Source organism: Lactuca virosa, chromosome 4, assembly GCF_052849685.1.
Source record: "Lactuca virosa cultivar CGN04683 chromosome 4, Lactuca_virosa_CGN04683_v6, whole genome shotgun sequence".
In the NCBI taxonomy this organism is placed as follows: domain Eukaryota; kingdom Viridiplantae; phylum Streptophyta; class Magnoliopsida; order Asterales; family Asteraceae; genus Lactuca; species Lactuca virosa.
In genome coordinates this window covers 509,309,700-509,320,411 of record NC_136429.1, presented here as the reverse complement: position 1 = coordinate 509,320,411, position 10,712 = coordinate 509,309,700, and the positions used below count along the sequence as shown (strand labels likewise).

The following is a 10,712-nucleotide window of genomic DNA, read 5'->3' as shown; positions in this document are numbered from 1 at the left end:
GGTAAGTACAGGCCACCAAAACAAGCAAATCAGAGTGCCTGCTGCAAATGTGCATGTGGGAACAATAAAATATAAGGCAAGGGCACGCCATTAGGGGCAAGAAGAAACAATTCCTACATGAAGAAAAAGACTTGTTTTCACTGTGGAACACCTGGTCACATTGCCCGAAACTGTCGAAATCGCGCATACGTTCCCTACTACGCACAAGGCTGGCAGAACGCGCCAAGAGGAAGATACTTCAAAAGAAAGCTATAAACCAAGGGGGAGATTGTTGGGTCAAAAATTTGGTTTATACTTTGCTTTTCTAGTCAACTGTATTTTTCAGTTTAGGATCGTAAACTTTATGGTGTTTGCGGTTGAGTGTTCACGGCCCAGGTGGTGTTTACGGCCGTGAACTGGTTCACGGTCTTGAAATCATTTGCGGCCCATGCCCGTTATATATAGTTGTAAGGGTGAGGATTTCATGTTGATATAAAAGAGAGGACGTGAGGCGAGAGTGTGTATACAGCCAAGAAAGAGAGAGGAGCTTAAGTATGTGAAACTCAAGGTGTGTTTTAGAGAGAGAAAGTGAATCTTGTGTAACGAACATAATTCTAATCATATAAATACATTAGATTCATATCATTCTTCTTCTCCTTCTTCTATATTTTGATCTGGCATCATCCAATTGATTGGGATTCCGCACCATCAGTTGGATTTGATTGATACGTCAAGCAAATTTGGGACTTACATTTATTCTTAGAAATTTGGGAAGTTCTTCTTGAGTATCTAGAGTTTTCATACCCTTTCATGTTAGTCTCATTATATTTACACACATTATTATGTCTCAAACTCTTAGGATAATATCACCTTGAAAGACTTCATCAACCACATTCAAGTGTTTTAGGCTTGGAAATCTTCACACCATCTCTTTAAACAAGCCACAAATTCACTCAAGGTGAGTTCATACCCCCACATTTTCAAGTTTTCCATGTTTTAAGGGGGGGGGGGAGGGGGGAATACAAGTAAAACTTAGTTTACCACACAAATACTTGCAATGTTTTATCTTTATGTCAAAATAAGATATTATTTGCATTAGTTATGGTTGTTACTTGCTTTTATACAAATATTTGTGATATATTAGTTTTCAAATGCAAAACTAGCAAAAACAAAATATAATCCATGTCATAAAATCATAAGAAAATTTTTGATTTCTAACTATAAGATATTATTTGCTATTCTATCAAAAACGAGTACATTCTAGTTATTTCACTATTTTGTGGGTTACCACCCAAAATTATGATGTTTGACCTTACATTTTGAAACTAGACAAGATAATTACTATATATTTATATAAATGATTATATAAATGTTCTTGACAAGGAATCATGATAATCTATAAGTGGTATAGTTTGGGAGTCACAAAACTACATTATCATTTCAGAAGAAACATATAATTATTTAAAGGTATAATTATTTCATTTACAAGAAAACGAATTTTCAGTACAATAGATGTAAACTGGTTGATACTGGTTGTGAGACATTTTGCTTCACCATACCTACCAGAGTACACACTAAGACCTGCATTATAACCAGAGCCTCTTGTAGGGAGAGCGTGACACTTGCGTATAGATCTATACGGGATTGACAACCCCGCACCTAAGCTGTTAGCTAAAGTTAGACCGGCAAGTCTAGGGTGACAAATGTTGTAACACTTCCGACGTCTGAAGCACGTCGTTCAGGAAACTAGTCACATTAGTATGGTTATAATAACTCACATAGGGTATTAACAAAACATTTGGTTTACGGGATAGCGTACACTCAAATAGTTTCACAAAATGATAAATCTTACTAAAACTATTTTCCAATACCACATTACATACGTTTTAGTCTTGCGTTAAGACTCACAACGAGGATAACATACATGCAAGTAGTTTTATATAAAGACAAAACATATTACTACTACTTTCCAGTACATCATTACTTAAATTTTTAGTCTTGGGATTTTAAGACTTACAACGATGTTAACATATATTCAAGTAGTTTTATATAGAGATAAAACTTACTAATACTACTTCCCTAGTACAGCATTTCTCACATTTTAGTCTTTGTATTCAAGACTTACAGCTCATTTCAAAGGAAAATATTGGAATTTTCTGAAAGTATACACTATCATTTTTACACGAGACAGTTACAAATCCTTTTCATAAAAAACGCTTATGAACTCACCAACTTAATTGTTGACACTTTTCAAAATCACTTGTATTCTCAGGAAACAAGTAAAAAAATATCCACAAGAGTTTTTGGTGGATGGGACGTCGTCGCATCACGTTATTTACTTTTGTCATATGCATTTGATATCATGTAAACAATGTTTGGAGCACAATGTAACTTATTAAGTGTTCAATACAATGGTTGTAATGCTTTGATCGCTACTATTAAATTTTTATGACACTGTACATGAAAGTCAGCCGCCCCCAGACGTTTTCGCCGTTCTGGTTTCGGTGTGTGACAAATCGTTGTGAAAAATGGGGAAGTGGAAGCGGAATTGACATCCAACGGTTATGTGATACGACAAGTTAAGAAAAAATATTTCTTTTGTTTTTTATCTGAAAAAGGAACATGACGGAGGAAAGTCATTTTGAAAAGGATTTAAATATCATGTGCGACAAAACGAATGTTTGAAGAATGTTTTTATTAAAGTACATTAAGTAGCACACAATATTATTTAAAATGTTTATGAAGTGATGACTGCAGGTTCATTCAATACAACTGCGGTATGACTGCGGTAACATTAGCTGAAAACAAACTTGATCATGAAGGTTAGAAATAAAAGAAATAAAGGGAGCCGAAGAATACATGGATCATATGTGGAGGAAGTGCTTCAAGAGTTTTGATTTGAAAAGAGATATATGGATCATATGTACATGATATAGTGAAAAGAGATATGAAAAATATATTAATCAGTTTGAAATGACCATAGTGAAGGAAGTGCTTCAAGAGTTTTGATTTGAAAAGAAAAGAAGCAATTCATTCACCCTGCGGTACCTATCATTTCAAAAAGAACTGCGGGTCTGGGTTCGTCAATCCTAGCATTTCCAAAAATCCATTTAGCTTTGTAGCATTGAGTGCCTTAGTAAAAAACATCAGCTATTTCTTCATGAGTAGGCACAAAAATGAGTTCGATGTTACCTTTGAGAATGTGGTCTTTGATGAAGTGGTACCGTAGTTCAATGTGCTTCATCTCAGAGTGATGAATACGATTATGTGAAATCGCTATTGGACTCTCTGAATCACAATAAATGGGCACCCACAACATCCTGTAACCATAGTCCATAAGTTGAGTCTTCATTCAAAGGACATGGGAACAACAATAAGTTGTGGCCACATACTCTGTTTCTGCGGTAGACAAAGAAACACAGTTTTGTTTCCTTGAAGACCAACTAACTAATCTTCCTCCTAAGAACTGGCATCCACCCGAAGTGCTTTTACGATCTAATTTGCACCCAGCATGATCGACATTTGTAAACGCTTGAAGAGTGAACTCGTTGCCCGCAAGGTACCAAATGCCCATGGCTTTGCTCCCTTTTAGATATCTGAAGATTTGCTTGATTGCGGTCAAGTGTGACATTTTAGGATCAGCCTGGTACCGAGCACATAAAACTGTTGCAAATACAATATCCAGTCGATTGGAAGTAAGGTACATCAACGACCAATCATTCCTCGGTAGGTTTTTTGGTCATCTAACTCTTCGGTAGGGTCAGCTAAGATCTTATACCCAAGGGCCATCAGGACCTTGGCTGAGGAGCAATTGTCCATCGAAAATTTCTTCAACAACTCAGTGGTATACTTTTCTTGATGAATGAATATCCCTTGAGGGACTTGTTTAACCTGAAGTCCTAGAAAGAAGTTGATCTCTCTATTCATGCTCATTTGAAAATTGCTTTTCATGAGCCTTGCAAAATCATTCACAATACCCTGATATGTTGATCCAAAAATGATATCATCCACATATATTTGAACAAGCATCAAGTGATTATCATTTACCCATCTAAATAACGTGGGATCAATCATACCTATTTTGTATCCTGGGGTGACAAGAAACTCAGAAAGAGTCTCACACCACGCTCTAGGTGCCTGCTTAAGACCGTATACTGCTTTCTCCAGCTTGTAGGAGTGATTTGGAAAATCTAGACTTTCAAAGCCTGGAGGTTGTTGTAGGTAAACTTCTTCCTTCAGTTCTCCATTCAGAAAGGCACTTTTACATCCACTTGATGCACCTTGATGTTCTTGTGAGCTGCATACGCTAGAAAGATGTGTATGGCTTTCATTCTTGCTACAGGGGCATATGTTTCATTGTAGTCAACACCCTCGAGTTGACTATACCCCTTGGCGACTAATCGAGCTTTGTTTCTTACCACCGCACCGGATTCATCTAACTTGTTCTTATACAACCATCTTATACCAACGATTGTGTGACCTTTTGGTTTCGGTACCAATTTCCAAACTTTATTTCTTTCAAATTCTGCAAGTTCCTCTTGCATTGAAATGATCCAATCACGATCCATAAGCGATTTTTTTATTGTTCTTGGCTCGACCGAAGACATGAATGTTGCATAATGACAATGGTTATTTAAATTACTAGAGGATCGAGTTTAAATAACTGAGGATGGGTTGCCGATGATTTGACCTGGTGGGGGATCTCTTGTCCAAACATGTAGTCGGGTTTATTGATGATCTGCGGATGTGGTTGAGGGAATGTCCTCTACGGTTGAGGACTCTCCGGCAGGAAAAGGTAGTTCCCCCTCGATTTGAGAACAGTCGGCAGATGAGTCTTGGTTTTTTGTAATGGGGTCTACGGTAGGTAAAGGAAGTTCCCCCTGGATTGATGACGGGAGTTCCCCTGAAACATGGATGGTTACCCTTAGTCAAGTAATGTTGGTTCCCCCTGAATTGATGAGTGACGAACAATCCTTGAGTCATTTCTTGTATCAATGTTTTCAATTTCTTCTTCAGAGTCTTCAGAAACGGTTGATTGAGTGGTCAGTCTACGGTTTGCCGCTGGAGCATTATCGTCAAGTACTGGAACCTTTACGGTTTTTACTTCCAAAGGAACTGGTATTTCCCCCTCAACCGAAGAGGTGGAAGTATTTAATGATGTTCCTTCTGACAAGATATGTCCATATAATACCGCATGTTGTTGTTGTGCTACCGGAGACACCAAGATTTCTGAATGATGAGATGTTTCTGTGGGATCGAAGAGATCATCATAGTTAACTTCAACTATGTTCATAGTACCCGAGGATATGGGGATATCACTTTCCATGATGTATTTTGTTTCGATGGAAGGGGCAGAGCAGCAGATGTAATAGTCATCAAACGTAACATAAAAAATTTCGACTACTAGTTTGGTACGTCTCATAAGAACCATGTATGCAAATTTATTGGTGGAGTAACCCAGGAATACGTCTTCATCAGACACCGATGCAAATTTGTTAAGGTGATCCTTGTTGTTTATCACAAAGCATCTGCAACCAAAAATATGAAAGAAGCGGACATTGGGTTTGCGGTTGTTGAGACCTTCATAGGGAGTCTTGCTGAGATGTTTGCAAATGATGCTTCTATTTTTAACAAAACATGCAGTTGCCACTGCTTCCCAGAGTAGAGAGGAAGGTTGGAAAATTTCAACATCGATCTAGCTGCTTCGACCAATGTGCGATTTCTTCGCTCTACTACTCCATTTTGTTGTGGTGTGTAGGGTGTCGAGAAGTTGTGACTGATGCCCTTTGAAACCAAGAAGCTATTTAAGATCTGATTAGTGAACTCAGTCCTAATGTCACTTCTTATCCTCCTGACTGGTAGCTTTATTTGGAGCTCTATTTCTTTTATGAAGTTGATCATGACTTGCGGTGTGTTTGATTTGAGTCTCAGGAAGAAGACCCAAGTTTATCGAGTATAATCATCTACTATAACTAGAATGTATTTCTTGTGATGAAGGCTGGTTACGGTAGATGGACCGCATAGATCAATGTGAAGTAGCTCTAAGGGTTCAACAATCAAAGAATATACTATCAGAGGATGGCTACCCTTTGTTTGTTTTCCACATTCACAAGCCGGGCATAACGTATCATTGTTGTATTTCAAGATTGGCATTCTACAGACTAACTCTTCAGTTACCAGGTTATTGATGTATCTGAAGTTATGGTGAGCTAGTTTGCAGTGCCATAACCAGCTTACTTTGGATATTACTTTGGACAGAAAACACAACTGCGGTTTTCCAATAATCAAAGATTTGTCTGGTGGGTACATCGTCCCTTCAGCTTTGGACTTGATCAAGCATGTGTTCCTATCATCCGTCATGATGTAGCAGTATTCATTGTCGAACTCAACTCGATGACCAGCTTTGCATAACTGACCCACATTTATCAGATTATGCTTTAGTCCCTCTACGTAAGCAACTCTTTGAATTGAGAAGCTCCCCGTAGTTAATACTCCATAACCCATGATTATTCCATTTGCATTGTTTCCAAAAGTGACGTGTCCACCACTGCGGATTGGCCTGAAGTCTCGAAGGTATTCCAACCTTCTAGTCATGTGCAAGGAGCAGGCACTGTAGATTAACCATTCCTCATCTTGTTCCTCCTTGCACATTGCCTACAAAATCAGAGGGTTAGTTTGGGCACCCAAACAGGTTTGAAGCCCTGAGTAACGTGTGATACTTTCTTAACAAATTCATGGTAATGAGACTTTTGGACATGTTTCTTTTCTTGCTTTAGTCCAAGTCCAGGATGTTTTATCCTTTTTTGAATGTCACAAGTTGGGACATGACGTGACTTTTGAAGTGGATAAAAACCAAACATAAGATTTTTCTCATTTATCCAAAAACCATATTTTGTCAACGGTCCAGAAAGTGAAGTTTCTTTCTTGTGTCCGGTCCTTGAATGGTGTTTTGCTGGAGTATTCTTGGGATTTGAAAAAGGTTTTTCATGTATCATAGACTTATACTTTGACCTCGTGACTGACGGAGGTGACTTTGAAAGCTTTGGAGTTGGCAAAATACCTCTGAAATTTGCATTTGTTAAGGTATTTTGTGAAAGTGACCTGACTTGTTTTCGAATTTTCACAAGATTGTTTTGAAAAGATTTTGACACAGTGGTTTGCCTTTTGTTTGATCCCTCCACTACAGTGTGAATTTTAAAATTTGTTGCAGTGATAGCTTTTTCGAAATTCTTTTTAGAAATCCTAGCTTCTTTTTCGAAAGTTTTATTTTTGAAATCAGCTTCCCGCTTTTCACATCGGGATCTGATCTCCTTTTGTAAAGACCATTTTGCTTGATGTTTTGGTGACACTACATTAGAAACATTTAGCTGTGGTTTTTTGTGATTCTTTGTTTGAGATGAAAATCGAGGTCTTGAATCATTAGAATTAGAGAGTTCATGATTTTGTGAACATTGGCCAAATTCAAAATTATTGATTGGTAATTCATGCAAGATAGGCTGAAGAGTGGTTGTACTTTGGAGTGGGATCTGCGGCAGAGAAGATTGAACTACTCTAGAGTAAGTCAAGGATTACTTAGAATTGGAACATGTTTTGGAAGGCATGGATGGACTATTTTCAACTACTTCAGATCCTTTTAAAACAATTTCTTCATCCACATCTGAATTTGATTGAGAGTCAGAACAAATTGTGCCAACAATGGGTATGGCTACATTTGAAATACCCGAGGATTCAGGAAGAAATTCCTCAATGACACAATTGTTACTAAGCTAACAAAGTCTACCGAAGTGACACTGGATGTCTTCGGGATATGTCTTACTCTTAACTGAAATTTGAAAAAGTCTATCCGGTGGGACATAGGGACGTCCAACATTGAATCAGGGAGAAGAAGTCTCATCGGTTGAGTACCCATTGGACCATCCCCTATTATACTTATTGTCTACGGTCCCATTGTTAACAAGATTTTCAATCGCTACACTTTCATTAAAGAGTTTTTCAATTAAAATATCCAAACGTACAATCTCTTTTCGGGCTAAATCTCGTTGATTTAAAGCGATATCTAACTGATTTTCATTTAACATCCTAGCATCCTTTTCTAACAATAAGTCATTTTCTAGCATGGCAACGTTAAGCCTTTTGTCTTCTAGTCAACCTCTCACATGGTACATCTCTTGGGAAGCTATGTTCTTTTCATCTAAGGCGTTGTTGTAGTCTGAAAGGACGGCAACATAAGTGTCATTAAGTCTTTTTAGGTAAGGTTCACAATCATGCATACTATAATTATTAGAATGTATCATAATGTTTACCTGCTCGACGATGTTGATAGTGCCATCTTTGGCCATGTAATAATAATTTCTCTGCAAATTTGTCGATCCATCCTCTTTGGTGGTTGCCACCATGCAAATCTTCCCTTTCTTCTTGTAGTTGTCAATCTCTTCATCTTCATTTCCTGAGGACCATACTTGATGATCCCTCCTTACTTGAGAAACATAAGATCTTGCCTTTTCTTTTTCCTCCATTTCTCGAACCATTCAGAGATAAAATTCCTTGTCTTTCACCACATTTGCTTTGCAATCTTTGGTAAAGGGGTTTTCTTTGTGAAACTTATGACAAATAACGACTCCATCTTTGTCTTCAGTAGGGGTACTGGAGTCTGAAGGTCTTCTGTTCTGCAGTGGCTCCTTAGGAGAAGTGTTCTGCGGTTGTGAAGGATGAAGAGGGTTTTTGGGATATCGTGGGTGATTATTATGCGGTTTAAAGTTGCGATTGAAAGGTGGTTATGGAAGAGATGCTCATCAAACTCATTCACTCAACTTGGAATATTGTGGATGTTCCAAAAAACAAATTCGATGGGATACTTGTCATTCTTGATGAAACATTTGCCCACCTCAAAGCTCAAGCTCCTATAGCTGAGGCATACGACGCTTTCACCAAGGAGCTCAATACAAGTTTTCAAAGAGTTTTCAAATGATTGGAGAAATTCAATTTTGAGTCTGTACGAGCATCAGAGGCAGGGTCGTCCCATGCAAGATGGGGAAATAAAGAAAGAGAAAGAAGGACAATTAAAATGGAAACCCGTCTCGAATTTTGTGCTCCGAGATGAATCAGCCGATGATGAAAATATCGAGGTCGAAACTGTAATGTCTGTGTTTCTAGGCTAGGCATTAATAATGATGCAATAGTCTAGTTCAACCTTTGTAACCTGTTTTGAACTAATAAAAATGTATTATTTGAGTGTTATGTGCTTTATGCTTAATTATTATAATTTAATAAGTTAAGAATAAAAATAAGCATCGAAAATAAATGTTAGATAAACCCGATATCTATGAAGAAAGTTGTAGTAGTTGAAACAAGGATTTCGGAGATATAAAGAATACCGAAATCCGAGTTAAAACGAAGAAGTTATGACCTGTCGAAGTTTCGCGATAGAACCGACACGACGCTGTGTGACGTAAAAAGTGAATTTACGATAAAATGGTTTTTAGCCTTATCAATCTAAATGAAAGTCGTAGTATACGCTAAACTGAGAGCATGCATAAAAATAATGTCCAAATCTGACTTCGTATGAGGAAGTTATGAATTTTCAAAGATTTGACACAGCAGTATGCAGCCCAAAATTCGAATTATAGATCGAGCGATTTTTAGCCGACACAACCTAAACGAGAATCGAAGATCTTGTTGATAGTAGTTCAACGGTAAAAAGACAGACGAAAACGGATGTCGGATGAAGAAATTATGAATTTTTAACAGACTTTTCCTGTCCCGGCCTGTTAAAAATATAACTTTAAAAATAAACTCAAAATTAGCCAACGGAGTCTAAACAAAAGTTGTAGATCATAGTCTCACCTAAGCGTGGATACAAAGAACGTAAAAACGAAGTTCGTATGAGAAAGTTACGAATTTTTGAAGTTTGAATAATTGGAGTACGCCCCGTGTATAAGAGTACGCCCAGCGTACTCAGAAGCTAGGCCTCGGATTGTCCACACCACCCTTACCCTCGCATGCAAGACGTATCTCACACCCTTGACACGTCTGGAGCCACGTATCACACTATGCCCAGCGTATGAAAACGTACGCCCAACGAAGAGCCCCGCGTACTAGGAATTACGCCCGGCCTAATGAGGAGCTTCGGTCTCCTATAAATAGGATCCGAAGCCAGTCGAGTTAATGTTACAAATTTCATTCTCTTTCACTCACTACTCCCTTTTAGCCTATTCTAAACCCCCCAAAGCCTAAGGTACCATCCTAGCACTCAAAGAAAGCCCGGAGCCCCGTAGTCTCCGAGAAAAACAGTTTTTCGAGTCGAACCTTTGCACGCGCAGAGCCCAGTTTTTTAGAAAACATCCTGGTTTCATCGAAAAAGATTGTTTTAAGGGACGAAGTGTTGTCCAATCACCGTCTTATCAAGTTAGTGTATTGTAACTTTCATCTTACACATAGATATGAAGTATTTTATATAAAATACGTGCTATTTGTATATATATTGTTTGTTTATTTGAGATGGATGTTGAATGAATGTTTTCTACATGTTTAGAATGATTTAAACTGTATATGTATTTTTATCTACAAATATGTTGGGTATAACATGGGTAGATGAAATAGTTGATGTGTGATGAAACGCTAGCAGGCTCGCAACCTGTAGGTGTTTTTGAACTAAGTGTTCACCAGATGTACTGCATCTCCCTCATGGTTGCCTTACAGACATATATGGCTGAGGAATCCCCTTAGCAGTAAAG

At 38.0% G+C, this 10,712-nt stretch overlaps 1 pseudogene; it reads right to left on the bottom strand.

Moving 5' to 3' along the window:
- Positions 1-4,226: 4,226 nt before the first annotated feature.
- Positions 4,227-4,547, bottom strand: LOC145107041 (putative mitochondrial protein AtMg00820 pseudogene; annotated as a pseudogene).
- Between the last annotated feature and the right edge of the window lie 6,165 nt (positions 4,548-10,712).